The following is a 13,987-nucleotide window of genomic DNA, read 5'->3' as shown; positions in this document are numbered from 1 at the left end:
TATGGGTCAAGAGTGATGAGACCATTCACCCCAGGAGGGGGAACAGACGCACCTAGCAGATTCGGGTGTCCATGCCTAGGATTTGGTTCCTAATCCTAAAGGCATCAGGTTTGATTGCTTGCACTTTTTCTTTGTATATTTGTGTGCTTACTATGCAATCTAGGAACCAGTTTGTTGTGGCCCCTGTTTCTCTTGAGAGAACTTTGCAGGTACTTGTTGGGGAAGACAGAAAAAGCAGGTCGAGCGACTGTTTTTCTGTATTGGCATCATCAGGTTTGATCTTGCCATGCATATGATGTTTTCTTTCCATATTGCATTTTTTTTTAATAAAAGAAAATAAAAAATAAAAAATGGGGAGAATTTGCAAGATATTTTGTTTTCCTTGGTTGTTTAGATATAGTATGTGTTTTCACCTGATATCCCAATTCTGTAAGCATTAATCTACTTTGCTTGGATATAATTGTAAGTTTATGACTATATTGGCCAAGTGTTTTTCCTGTTTATGCAAAAGTAGGATAGCTCCTTTCCTCATGCGATGAAAAAGTGTACTATCCGAGACTCCCTAAGGTACATTTTTTCCTTCTCTGACTATTTGCTTCTAAGAATTTCTGATTAAGAGAAGAGGTTTGTGATAAGATGGTCAAATTGACCACAGGCTAGTTGAACCTAGGATCTATAAACTCTGGCATATCCTCTAGTTTGCAGCATCATAAGTTATGAGTAGTTATTCATATGAATTCTTGTGCTTTAAAATTGTCTATTCACTGCTTCTGTGCTGAATATGCCTTGCCCTCTATGAGCAAGTAAAATTTATCTTGTCCTTCATGGTACAAGTAAAACAATTTGGTGCTGCAACTCAAGGGGAGTGTATCAGATGAGGATGGCTAGGCCCTAGTAAGAGTAAGGTTTGACTTTTGACTAATCTATCACGGATCCTCTCTCTTCTTTAGGAAATCCGATTGCTCTTGTTATGATTTGTCAAACCTTATGGGATAAGTCTTCACACACACACGCATTGCATGAGTTGAGTTGTCTATTTGAACTTTCTATGTCCAGGAAAATGTTTGTGCTGATTGAACTCTCAACTTTCTTTTATATCTCTGCATAGTTTTGAGATGCTCCCTGATTGTGTTATCAGTGGATTATACATGCGTGTTCTGAAACTGACTTTGGAAAAATTATTCTGCAAATTTTTCTCAAGTTTCAGATTTTTAGTGTGAAGTGTTTGGACGGACTTATTCTTATGTCCAAACGAGAGTAGTCTTGCCATTTGCTGACCTAGTAATTGCACATCCGGTCAGGATCTCTATAAGTTTAAGACTTGCTTCTCTTTCTCCGCCATACACACATCTTTGCATTTTTATTGATTTATCATGGCATGTTGTGTGTTTTTCTCGTGGAATTCTTCCGAGATTTTGGCATTCTTTGCACATCTCTTCTCATCCCATGATCTTCATTGTGTCTTCCATTATTCTTTTAAGTTTTTGTGCTTTTAGAATATTGGAATATTTGTTGGGATATTTTCTTGAGATAGTGTGCATGGAAATCCTTATCTATCTGTGTGTTGGGCTGATCATGATATGTTTATGCCTTATGAGTAGCTGCATTGCTTATATTTCTCTTTGGCATCCATTTGACAGCCGTGTTAAATACCACATTATGTTTGGAACTAACAGGATCTAATGGTATTTTTGGAGATATTTCTGATTGGTTTTTCTGGAATACGACATCCAGCGGCTCCCAGCACAGTGATTGACAGATACATCCTTTGGAAAACTGACTATTGTTGTAGTCGGATGTTCGATTTCCAAAGGTCTTGGGATTTGATACTTGGAGGACTTATGTTCTTCTCTTTTGGGCCACTTGCAGACTTTTCTATATTTTCCTATTGCTTTGGATTTTAGAAAGTTTTTGTCTGTGGATATTATTACTTTGTTTACCCTTGTACTTCTGAGACATTGAGGGGGAGTAATTGTTGTGTGGTTTTTCTCATTACTCTGTTTTACCCTTTGTCCCTTTGTGACAAAAAGGGGGAGTAATTGTTGATTTGGACCGGGATTGTATTTTTAACCAGTCAAGTGATTTTTGTCCCAGAATGGCCAAAGGGGGAGTTTGTTAGTTTTTGTGTTGGCTGCATTCTGTTGACAAAATCACTTCTACGTAATGTTGCTGTTTTCATCAGGGAAGCTGCCTTATCCAGAGTCTACTCTTCAGCCATGTCCTTCAAGAAGATTCTGTGAAGTTTGGAAGCAAGTTTATTTCGGTTCCCTGCTAGCCATCCGAACGACGTGGTATTCCGTTCGGACACTCATCAATCAGCAACATCCATCCAGACGACAAGATCTTTTCCATCCGGACATCCATCAGTGTCTAGAAGCTCATCAGAGTTCGAGAATATCCCAGTGTTCCAGTGCATCTGTCAGGATGACGTGGTTATACCATTTGGACGCCATTCAGGGTTTGACAAGCATTAGGGTTTCTGCCTCAAGACACAGTTATGGGAAGACGGCTGCTACCGTCTGGACGATGTGTGATCCCGTCCGGATGATGTTTTCTATAAGGCAAGATGTGCACCAGTTCAACCGTCCGGACATCAGTCTTTAGGGTCCAAACGCTCCAAGCCTTATTATGGTAATTACGTGCAGCCGAGATGCTGTAAACAGGGATTCCACTATTCAGAGTGAAGTCAGAAGAAATTCAAATTCCCTGTCAGCCGTCCAGACGATCGTGCCATCCCGTCCGGACACCTACTGTTCCTGCTTCTTCCGTCCGGACGATGTGCCATCCAGTCCGGACACAGTCAGTCCAGCATCATCTGTTCGAACGATGTGCTTCTTTCGTCCGGACACCTACACTGTATCGAGAAGTTTCTGTGCCAGCTTGCTTCCATCCGGACGTTTCATCAGCACGTCCGGACGCCTATCAGTTCTCGAACGGTTCACTGATTCTTTCCAAGTTCAAGAAAGGGAAGATCAATCAACCGTCCGGACGATGTGGTATCCCGTCCGGATGCATATCTCCGTAAGGCAAGAATCGCAGTTCAAAATGAACCGTCCGGACATCTGACAGCTGTGGTCCGGACGCTGGTGCATCGTATATGGTAACTGACGATTCGACTTCAACCGTCCGGACGTCTCCTCCTTATGGTCCGGACGCACGCGTATCAGATATGGAAATTGCGTGTTGAAGTTTAACCGTTCGGACGCTCCTGCCCCTTGGTCCGGACGCGCGAAGCCTGTTATGGAAATTACTTGCAGCGGACGTGCGTCCGTCCGGACGATCGAGCCATCCCGTCCGGACGATGTTCTTATACAGGAAAGATTTCTCCGCGGAAATTTCGGGAAATCCCTGTCGCACAGTTGTCCGTCCGGACGACCCTGGTTCACCGTCCGGACGGCTCACAGGTTTATTTTGCCTGACGCCCATTCTGACCCCTAGCCTATAAATAGGGGCCTCTGGGCACTTAGAGCTGCAAGAATTCGAAGTGAATTCCTCTAGAGCTCAGAGAAGTTACAAATTCCTCTGAAGCTATTCAACAGAATTCGGTGGTGAATTCTCTACTGCTCAGAGACATGATATTTCCTCTGAAGCCTTTGCTAAGAGTGATGTTGCTATGCTAAAACCAAAGTCTATCTTAGGGGTTGGCCCTAAGGTAAATAATTCCATTAAAGACCTCTTCAGGTAGGTGAACCTGGTTGGGAAGCGTTCGTGTTGGGTTACACGTTATAGAGCAAGGTACGACCACTGCATCGGTATATGTAAGTGTTACTGCTTTGTATCTAGCTTTGTTTTCTGAATAGTGGATATCCTGGGTTTGGCTGCCCCGGAGTGGTTTTTCTCTTAATTGAGTTTCCACTTCGTCAACAAAAATCTCTGTGTCATTTATTTTCCGCTGTGCTTTAATTTTTGTTAACACTTATGCACAGGCTTTACTTTTAGAAGTCATTTCAATTTTTCAATTTGTGAAAAACTCATGTCTAAGATTCCAAAGGCATAAGATAACAACTCAAGGCTCGTTGAATAGTCATTTTTGTAATTATTTATTTACTAATTCGTTGACTCACGTAGTTATTTTTCTTCCATTGTGAAATACCTCGGTATTTTGTAGATTAGTAGGTCTTTTGAGGATATGGTAAGGAATTTGCTGAATAAAGATGCCAAACAGATGACTCATATTGTCTGGATTGGGTAAATAGAATTTAATTATATAGCAGGTCTATTTGGAAGCTCTGAGTCCAAGATGATGATACATGATAGTCTGATGGTAAATTTAGAACTAAATCCAAGATCATGATTTCCATTTTTCCATGTACCTTTTTATTCTAATTCAGTTTTAGGGTAACTTCTCCAGTCAATTACCAGTTAATCGAATTGGGGAAATTGTTAGTAACCATCCCAGTTAAATAAATACAATTACCGAATTTTGAGATTCGCTGATATATATATTATTCTTCCATGATCATGATATCTAGTTCATAAGTCTAGCAATCACCAATACATACTTAGTCTGAAACATAACTTGATACATCACTACATGATTAAGTAATTAAACCCATTACATAACAAAAAGGCACTAAACACTATCCAACTTTTTTCATAACCATGCTAAAGTACTCCCAAGATAAATCAAAAGATAGGTGAGCATGGTGACATAAGTAGTTGGGTTTGCCTTTGGATCCTTTTGCCTGTCTCCTAACTTTGCGCCATTTGTAAAACAATGTTTTACATGTGGAAGGTAAATCCATGGCTTAGTAAGTAAACATCATATGAAAGAGATATACGAAATGAGCCCTCATTGAAAACACATGAAAACATTTCTTAAAACTCTTCATTGGTAAGGTAACAAAAATCATAAGTGAGGAACATGAAGTAATAACATTTTCCATTCATGCATAGATTCATAACATACATATATATACATACATCGTCAGAATTTTTCTTCTTGCCTGTGTTACCTAGCTAAAGAGATAAGATGTTAGGTGAATAAGAGAATTATCATATTTAGTATTTAGTATTTTATTATCTTTATCGTTATCTTTATTAGTAGTTGTTAAGTGTTTAGTGATAGGATACACCTCTATGAGAGTAGTTTATCTTTATCACATTTCTTTGTAACTCTATATAAACCCATTGTGTAACGACCCGCTTTTTACAAAAAACGTAAGTAATTATATCTGGATAATTACGTGTCATTAACCATTCAGAGATGATAAATCTGGCAGCGGAAAATACGAATATCTTTTTTTTTTTCAAACATCAGGGGCAATTCCCTTACAACACATTCAGAGCTTTAACTGACATCCTCTAGAAATACATTAAAAGTCTTTACACCATTTACAAAGAAACATGTGTCACATATGACACTAAGCATACATGGGACTTAATAAATACAAGTAAATGTCTAAACATGTTACACGCAAATAGTACAAACATTTATGAGTACAAAGTACTGAAATCCTAACTACACAGCTTTAAATCTCTTAAGCTAGCAATTAATCCAATCCATAATTTTCAGAACCTGCGCAAACATCTATGAGAAGGTGGTTACCGCCACAATCCCATAGTTTCATAAGTGAGCTAACTGTCATTCAACAACATCATGATTTATGCGTTATTTAAGGAACAGAAATATGACATAATGATGTAGTGATAGTTTTCATGCAAAGTTTAACAGTTTAATATAGTCATGACACTCCACTCATATAAGGGCCGTACCCCCGGTCAGCGTATATCTCGAGGCCGTACCCTCTACATTACATTTTATTAGCATGGTTTCCGCACTAGCAGAGTACATCCCACGTCACTCCACTAGCACTTTGAAAGACAGTAGCAATCAATATGAATTATTGGGTTTTCAGTTCCAGGCACTATTCCCATCCTGAACCTTTGGAAGACAGTAGCAACCAATATTAATAGGTTAATTATTAAATGTATGCAATGATCAATCACACGCATCCAATTAAAATAAAACATAAACACAACATTATTGAAATCCAGTACTACCCTCAGTAAGTAATTTATACTTACAGCCCTTTCGTGCAGTCTCAGTTCATCATCTGCATCAAATACATATTTATATGCATAGAAGGTCAATAACATTCCTTTTAGAAATTCATGCCTAAACATGAATTCCATTTTTATACATATGCACATACATAGAAGCAATCATCTATGGAACACAATCTACATTAATTATTACTTAACATAACATGGTTAAGTCTTAATATTTGCTCAATCAATTAGCAAATCAATACCTTAGAATAATATCGAATCTAGGTCTCAAGTAATCACTTGAGTACAATCTAAAATTCTTAATATCATTCTCTATAGCATAGATAAATCAACCAACAAGAAACCTATGCATATTTCTAGCAAGATATCCATATCACACTGTCAATTTTGAAAGCTTTAAACCATAATACTCAAGTCCTAAAACAATGCATTACATGATTAAACTCATAAAATCATTCTTTAATTCTAGAGCTTTACAACTAATAAAGCACTTAGTTTAAACATCACATATACATTATCAATAATCAAACATTATCTACAACATGGATAGAATATAGCAATTCTTCCTTTGTCAATTAAAACGTATTAGTTTATCATCAATAACCAAAATTGAGGAAGAACCTCCAATTCCTAAAACATAGACCCATAGTTAACACATAGTGAATTTACCCCCAAATAACTTAAACAAATATCATGCTTCACATGGATTCGGTCAACACATGATATATGACTTAACATCAAATAGCCAAGCAATAATAATATATTATCAAATTAATCACCAAATACCATGGTCATGTACAAGCATTCCTTCAATAAGCTAACAGAGAAACACCCCAAAATATTACTACCCTCCTGTACACTTAGCAAACCAAAACGTCTTAATTCAAGAACATATTCCAAAGTAGTACACTAACAAGGCCACTGCCATCACTCTCATAAACACACCCTATCCACTAATCCATCATCAACCAAGGACAATTAATACTAAATTAGGGAACAACTAAACTCAATGAATATCTTAAGAACATGGAAATCCACACTCATCTAAATCAGGTCTTCACTAAATACCGTGGCCAAACAGTCCAAATGATCAGTCCTCCAACATCAATACACGGTTGGCCAAAACAGGGGATATAATGAACTATAACACTCCCTGCCGACACACACCAGCCCCAATACTCATCCAATATTCAGAGATCCCATCATCGCAGTCCAACCAAAACACTGCAAACCAAGGTACTGACCGGAACAACACACATGCATAAACCTTAAATCAAAACAGGAGATTCATCCAAAATCACCTACACACATCACTGGAATTTACAGCCACCGAACACCACACACGGCACACAATCCAAACCATTCGACCAGCAACAACAGGGGAACAACAACCAAAAAAATACCCCATCATAAATCAATAAAATCCCCTAATCAATCCATAGAAAACCCCCAAAATCATAAACCCTAATTTCACAATAATCCAATCACAAATCAAAATACCCAAGCTAAATCATAGGGTTTTTATACCTTGAAGATTTAATCAGAAAATCCATCGGAGAAAGCCACCGATTCCGCCGGAAAACGCAAAGGAAGAACCGGGTCTTCCTCTTTGTCTGACGGGTCACCGGGTCGGGTTTTGGGTCACGGGCCTTCGGGTCTTCGTCTGGGTTGCTGCACACAGGTCACGGCTCACCGGAAACCGCCGGACATGGAGGATCGGACCTCCGGAAGGATCGGGTCACACGGATTCTCCCGGATCCGTCGGGTTTAGCTTGCGGGTCGCGGGTTTTCTGGGCTAATGGGTTGTGGATTCAAACCCCTGGGTTCCGCCGATCGTCGGCTTTGGCTCTGCCGGCGACGACCCAGCACCACCCACCGAGAACCGGACCTCTGAGCAGTCGGATTTCCCTCCTGCCCCGTTGGGTCTCCCACTCACGGATCCTCTCTCTCCCGATCTCTCGGTCTCTCTCTCTGACTCTCAGCATCTCTCCCCCATTCTCACTCTCTCGTCTCTCAATCTCTCGCATCTCTCATCTCAGTCTCACTCTCTCTCGCTGTCTCTGTTTTCAGGCAACAGAACAGAGAAGAAACAAAGAAGAAAGAAATAAGAATAAAAGAACTAAGGGAAGAAAAGAAATAGGAACCGGTTGCGAATCACTGAAGAGAGAGAGTGGTTTGATTTTATAGAATAATTAGGATATTATTTTTCTTGTAATCATTATCTCAGTAAAATATCACTCGATATTTTGAACATAACTTAGTAGTTAAGTTTTATAAAATTATCTCCTATAAAATATCTCTCATAGAAATATCTCTCTAGATATTTTACATTGGTCTTTACCATTATGTATAATTTATCAGGATTACAATCTGAGTCCGTTTTGTGTCTAGTTCGTTTCATCGGTAATATTATTATCTCAATATTATTATAACACCTTCAATATATACATTGCAAACATATATATATATATATATATATATATATATATATATATATATATATATATATATATATATATATATAATTTATACAATAATATTACATACAGTAAATATTACACATTAATATTATTTGATAATATTATCGCATCAATTAATCCACTGATTAATTCAATCTGTTTATTAATTAGTCTCGTAATATTATTAGAGTATAATAATATTATTCTTCATTTATAAAATTACAGTTTATAAATAATAAGACCAAAGAATATTTATTTTCATAAATATTCATATATTCCTCATTATTCATCGGGGATTAAAATATCGTGTTTAAAGCCATGTATTTTATTAACTGATCGATGTGAATATTGTTTCCAACAATATTAAGCCGTTCGAGCGTCGAGTCTCTAGAATTGAACGTCAATTCTAGACTTGTCTATTTTATTCGGTCTTAAATTCTCATTTAAGACATTTATTTAATTACTTAAAATCCGGGGCGCTACACATTGGGTTGATGAATAAAGCAAGAATTAGGTATCTCAACTCTAGTAGTTGTTTCGGGGGGTTTAAGGCTCTTCGAACTATTCTAAAATTATTCGTTATGCGCTTGAGAAATTAGGAATATAACATTTGGTATCAAAGCCGGTTCTACTTCTGCCATGCTAGAAAAACAAAAGTCACTAGAAAAGCTTCTGGCATTATTCCACACGTGGAAGGATCAGCACATCAAAGAGATGAGAGAAATGTTTAAGGAGATAGAAACTTTTGAAGCCAATCATCCATGTAGTGCCCTAGATTTTAAACCCTAGAATATGACATCTTAAATTAGAATTTAAGACTAAATAAAATGACTCCTACATTTATAGATATTTATGAAAATAAATACCCATTAGTTTTATGAACTCCGATTTAATAAAAAGGACTATGATTAGACTCTAATAATATTGCTGAATAATTAAATAAACAACTCGATTATTCAGTGATTAAATCAATGTAATTTGTATAATAATATTATTAATTCAATTGGTATTATAATAATTTTGTTATTATAATATTGGTATTATGTGATATTTATTGTATAATAATATTATTAATAAAATAATATTAATTACGAAATGAACTAGACTTAAAATTATGCCTTAACAAGTTAGATTAAATGGTAAAAGACCTGATATGAAAATACCTAGATATTTTTAAAAAGAATAACTCAAGTTAAATTAACTTAGATAAAACTTAACCATAGGTTAATCAGATATTTTAATTAACTCAGGTTAATAAACTTAACTGAAGTTTACAAAACTTGAGCAGCAAGTTTCGTCTGCTCCTCCTTCTATTTAATAGTGCTTTCCCCTTCAGTTTTTCATGCACCTCTCTTCTTCTTCTTCTTTCCTTTTCTTTTCTGCCATTTCTTTTCTTTCACTCTTCTTTCTTTATTTTCTCCTTCTATCTCCCTCTCTCCGAGCCCAAATCAAACAGAGATCGAGAGAGAGAGAGAGAGACAAAGAGAATAAAAGGGAGAGAGGGAATTAAGAGATCAAGGGAGAGAAATCGTGAGTGAGAGAGAAATGGAGTTTGAGAGAGATGGAAAGGGAGAGATCTGGGAGACCCGTGAGAGAGAACCCGATGAACCCAAAGTAAGATCAGAGGTCCGATCACCGGCGAAGCTGGAGATGCGATTTCTTGCAGCTTAAAGGCGATTTCCAGCGATCTCTATGGAGGACCGTTACCTTCCTGATTCTACCATTTTTTCTGGTAGATTTTCTATAAAAATCCCAAGGTAATTTCTTGTGACTTCTTGTGATTTAATTTTGGATGATTATTAATAATCCTAAAGTATTTTGAATTGATGATTCTCTATTTCAATTGAGGGAACTATGGATGAATTTTCGTTTGGTGATTGGCCGGTTATTGTGATGCTAGAATAATTGGGTTCCTTCCTCTTCAAGTTTTTGTAGATGGCCGACTGGTTACAGGTGTTCCTTTGCTGGATCATGTGTGGGTGTTGGGTTTCTTGTTTGGCTGATGGTTGTATGGTGATTTCTTGTTGTTGGCCGTATAGTTTTAGACTTGGATACCCCTATTATAGACCAATCGTATAGGTTGAATATTGAGTGTTGATGATTATGGGGTAATGTTATATTTTAGATTTATTTTGTGTGTGAATTCTCTGGGTGGTCGAGTGGGTAATCTTCCATGTATCTGGCAATTTGATGTCTTGGTAAGTTTAATTTTTAATGGTTCGGGTATGGGTTTTGAAGCTTGTGTCATACCTTGTTTTGTGATACTTGATTAAATTAATATGTAGTGTTCCGGGATAGTATGGCGTAGTAACTAAGAGGAATCTTGGGTGTTGTTCCTATAAAACAAATATGGAATAGAGTGATAAGAAATTAATGGTGGATTTATATTTTAAAGTGATTTCCTATTATTAGGTTGATGATATTAATATTCTATATCTGTAAATGTATTTATTGCAGATGATGAACTGGGAACTGCACCAAAGGGTTGTAAGTATTCCTAAAATATTTATTGAGAGTGATGTTGAATTTAGTAAAGTCATGTTTATAGATTTTGAAAAATAAATTGACTTCTAATTTAACCGTGTGAGTGCAACGTGTAACAAAATATCAAAAGTGCGGAATTAAATGAGACAAATATTTTGTTAACGAAGTGGAAACTCAATTAAAAGAAAAACGACTCCGGGGCAGCCAAACCCAGGAAATTCACTATTCAGAAGACAAAGCTAGTATAAAGACAGTAACACTCACATACCTATATGCAACGATCGTATATTGCACTCTGACACGTAACTCAACGTGAACGCCTCCCAACCAAGTCACCTACTTGAAGAGGTCTTCAATGGATTCCTTTACCTTAGGGCTCCTTGATGAGTGCTAAATATTATATATTTGGACCCCTTAATTTACATTTGTTAAACCTTTAGCTTTATTATTTTATAACTTTTTTGGTTAGCTTTGGTGTTTCAGTGTTTGCAGGACATTGAGATAAAATTGCGGTATTTTTGTGGGATTTGCAAAGAAGCAGGAAAAGAAGTTTTCAGAGCCATTCAAGCACACCCTTGGGACTTTGAGGGGTAGAGGCGCCATTTTGAAAATAGGACCCTAAACCCTAATATTCTTTTCTCCTATTAAGGTTTTGAAGGGTAGAGGTTCCATTTTTAAAAATATGGTTCCAAAACCCCAATATTCTTTTCTCTTATTAGATTTTTGAGGGGTAGAGGTGCCATTTTGAAAATATGAGATTTAACCTAATGTTTTGCTATAAAAACCCCATGATAGGCACTACTTTTTCATGGAGAACATTGTATATACACATCATTTTTCAAGAGCATGTTTTTAGCTCTTTTCTTTCTTTTATAATTTAATTTAATTTCAGTCTTTTTTTAAAAAATTATTTTATTATTTTTTATCTTTTCCATCTCTTTAGTTTTTTTTTTTTTTTTTTTTTTTTTTTTTTTTTTTATGTTTAATTTAGTTTAATTTCTGTCATTTTACCTTCTCCATTTCTTTTATTTTTATTTTTGTCTTAGTTTTATTTCATGTTTTCATTACAAGATTGTTCGGTGGTTTTTTATCATGTGTAGCTAAATTCTCAACTAAAGTTGATGATGAAGCCTCACCATTGATTAGTAACAATATTTTCATGTAAGTTTATACTATTCAATTTTATGCGTTTTTAATTTCTAATTGTTTTACTTCAAGTCAATTATTAAGATAATTCTTAAATATCTATTGTGATTTCCGGATACATGTGATGATTTAGGATAGTTTCATTTAATTGATTACTTGGGTTTTTATTTATCAAAACGTTGGATATTTATTGTGTTTCGCTCTACGGATACATTTGATGATTTGATTTAAACTAGATATTTTTTGTGATTTGTGCAAAGAACGGATTCATTAAATAATTTAATTAATTTTTGAAGCAAAGTAGAACATATATAAGATTTGTATGGTGAGAACTTCGGATATGTATTGATGAACATGAGAATATGTTGCTACGATTTGGTAGGTGTGGATTCTAAAACCTTAGTACATTTTCTTTTGTTTTACTTTATTTTATTTTATTTTTCTTTTATTCATAAAAACCCCAAAAATTGGAACTAGGTTAAAATAGGATTAGTTTAAATAGAGATTAATTTTCGCAACACAATTCCCTGTGGATTTGACCTCGCACTTGCAAATACATTATATTGCAAACGATTCATGCGCTTGCGAGTAGTTTAAAACTCAAAACACTTCTCCCCAAGATAGACTTCAACACGAGCACATCAATAACACATCGGCAATAGCTTGAGAGCTAGCAGATCTTCACAATATCTCCCTAAACACCCTCTTTAAGCTATACAAAATTCAATATTGAATTCTGTAAAGAATACATGCCTAGAGGCCTTTATTTATAGGCTAAGAAGACCTAAATCGAGTCTGTCTTCTCTAGGCGGCATTCGTACGGAAGCATTGAGCATCCAAACGGTCTTCTGTACAACCGGCTTTCCATAACGCGCTTCATGCGTTTCCATATTAAGGAAGACCGCGTTCGGACGATTGCACTTTGTTTGCACGTAATTGCCATAACAGGATTACGTCCGGACAGTGTTGCCCTGTCGTCTGGACGGATGCAAAGTGTATGCACGCAATTTCCTTCTCAAGGATCTCTGCGTTCGGACGGTTTTGCCCTGGCGTCCGAACGGGTGCAAGTTGTCTTCACACTTCGTGTCTGTGAAGGAAAGCTGGAATCTTCTCGAACTCTGAAGAGCGTCGAGACATGTTGCCATGACGTTCGGACTGATGCAACTCTGAATTGTTCAGCTTCTCGACACTGAAGGGCATCCAAAGGCATGACTGGGCCGTCTGGACGGAAACATAGGATCCGACTTTTCTGAGTTGAAATTTGCACATAATCTTCCTTGAACACTTGAAATAGCTTTTCTGAAATTTTTTTGAAGATTTTGAAAAATACGACATCCCTGAATATGACAACAACATTACATACTAGTGATTTTGTTAAACATAATGCAGCCAACAAAACTAACAAACTCCGCATTTGGCCATTTTGAGACATAAATCACTTTACCGGTTTTAAAATACATTCCCGGTCCAAAATTAAAAATACTCCCCATTTTTGTCTCAAAAGGACAAAGGGTAAACAGAGTAGAAAAATCACAGTTATAAAATACTCCCCTTGTTGTCTCAGCAGGACAAGGGTAAACAGAGTATATAAAATCCAGAGTTATAAAATTTTAAAAATATCCAAAAATAGGAATAAAAGTAAAAATTGTCTCAAAATAAACCAACAAAACACCAAAAAAAAAAAAAAAGAGTAAACAACACTCAATCCTTATCATCATGAGATGGATAATGGTGTTGGAGACAATCCTGGATATCAAGCTAGCACTGATTGAGCTGACCTCCCGCTAAATAGAGCTGAAATCCCTCTTAGTAGAGCTCAATGCAGCCATAACCTAAGCAAATCCAGCATCATAAGGTGGAGGCAGAGGAGCAGTCTGAGAAGATGA

Source organism: Alnus glutinosa, chromosome 6 (genome assembly GCF_958979055.1).
Source record: "Alnus glutinosa chromosome 6, dhAlnGlut1.1, whole genome shotgun sequence".
NCBI classification, from domain to species: Eukaryota; Viridiplantae; Streptophyta; class Magnoliopsida; order Fagales; family Betulaceae; genus Alnus; species Alnus glutinosa.
The sequence above is the reverse complement of the archived record's forward strand: the minus strand, read 5'-3'. Positions refer to the sequence as shown.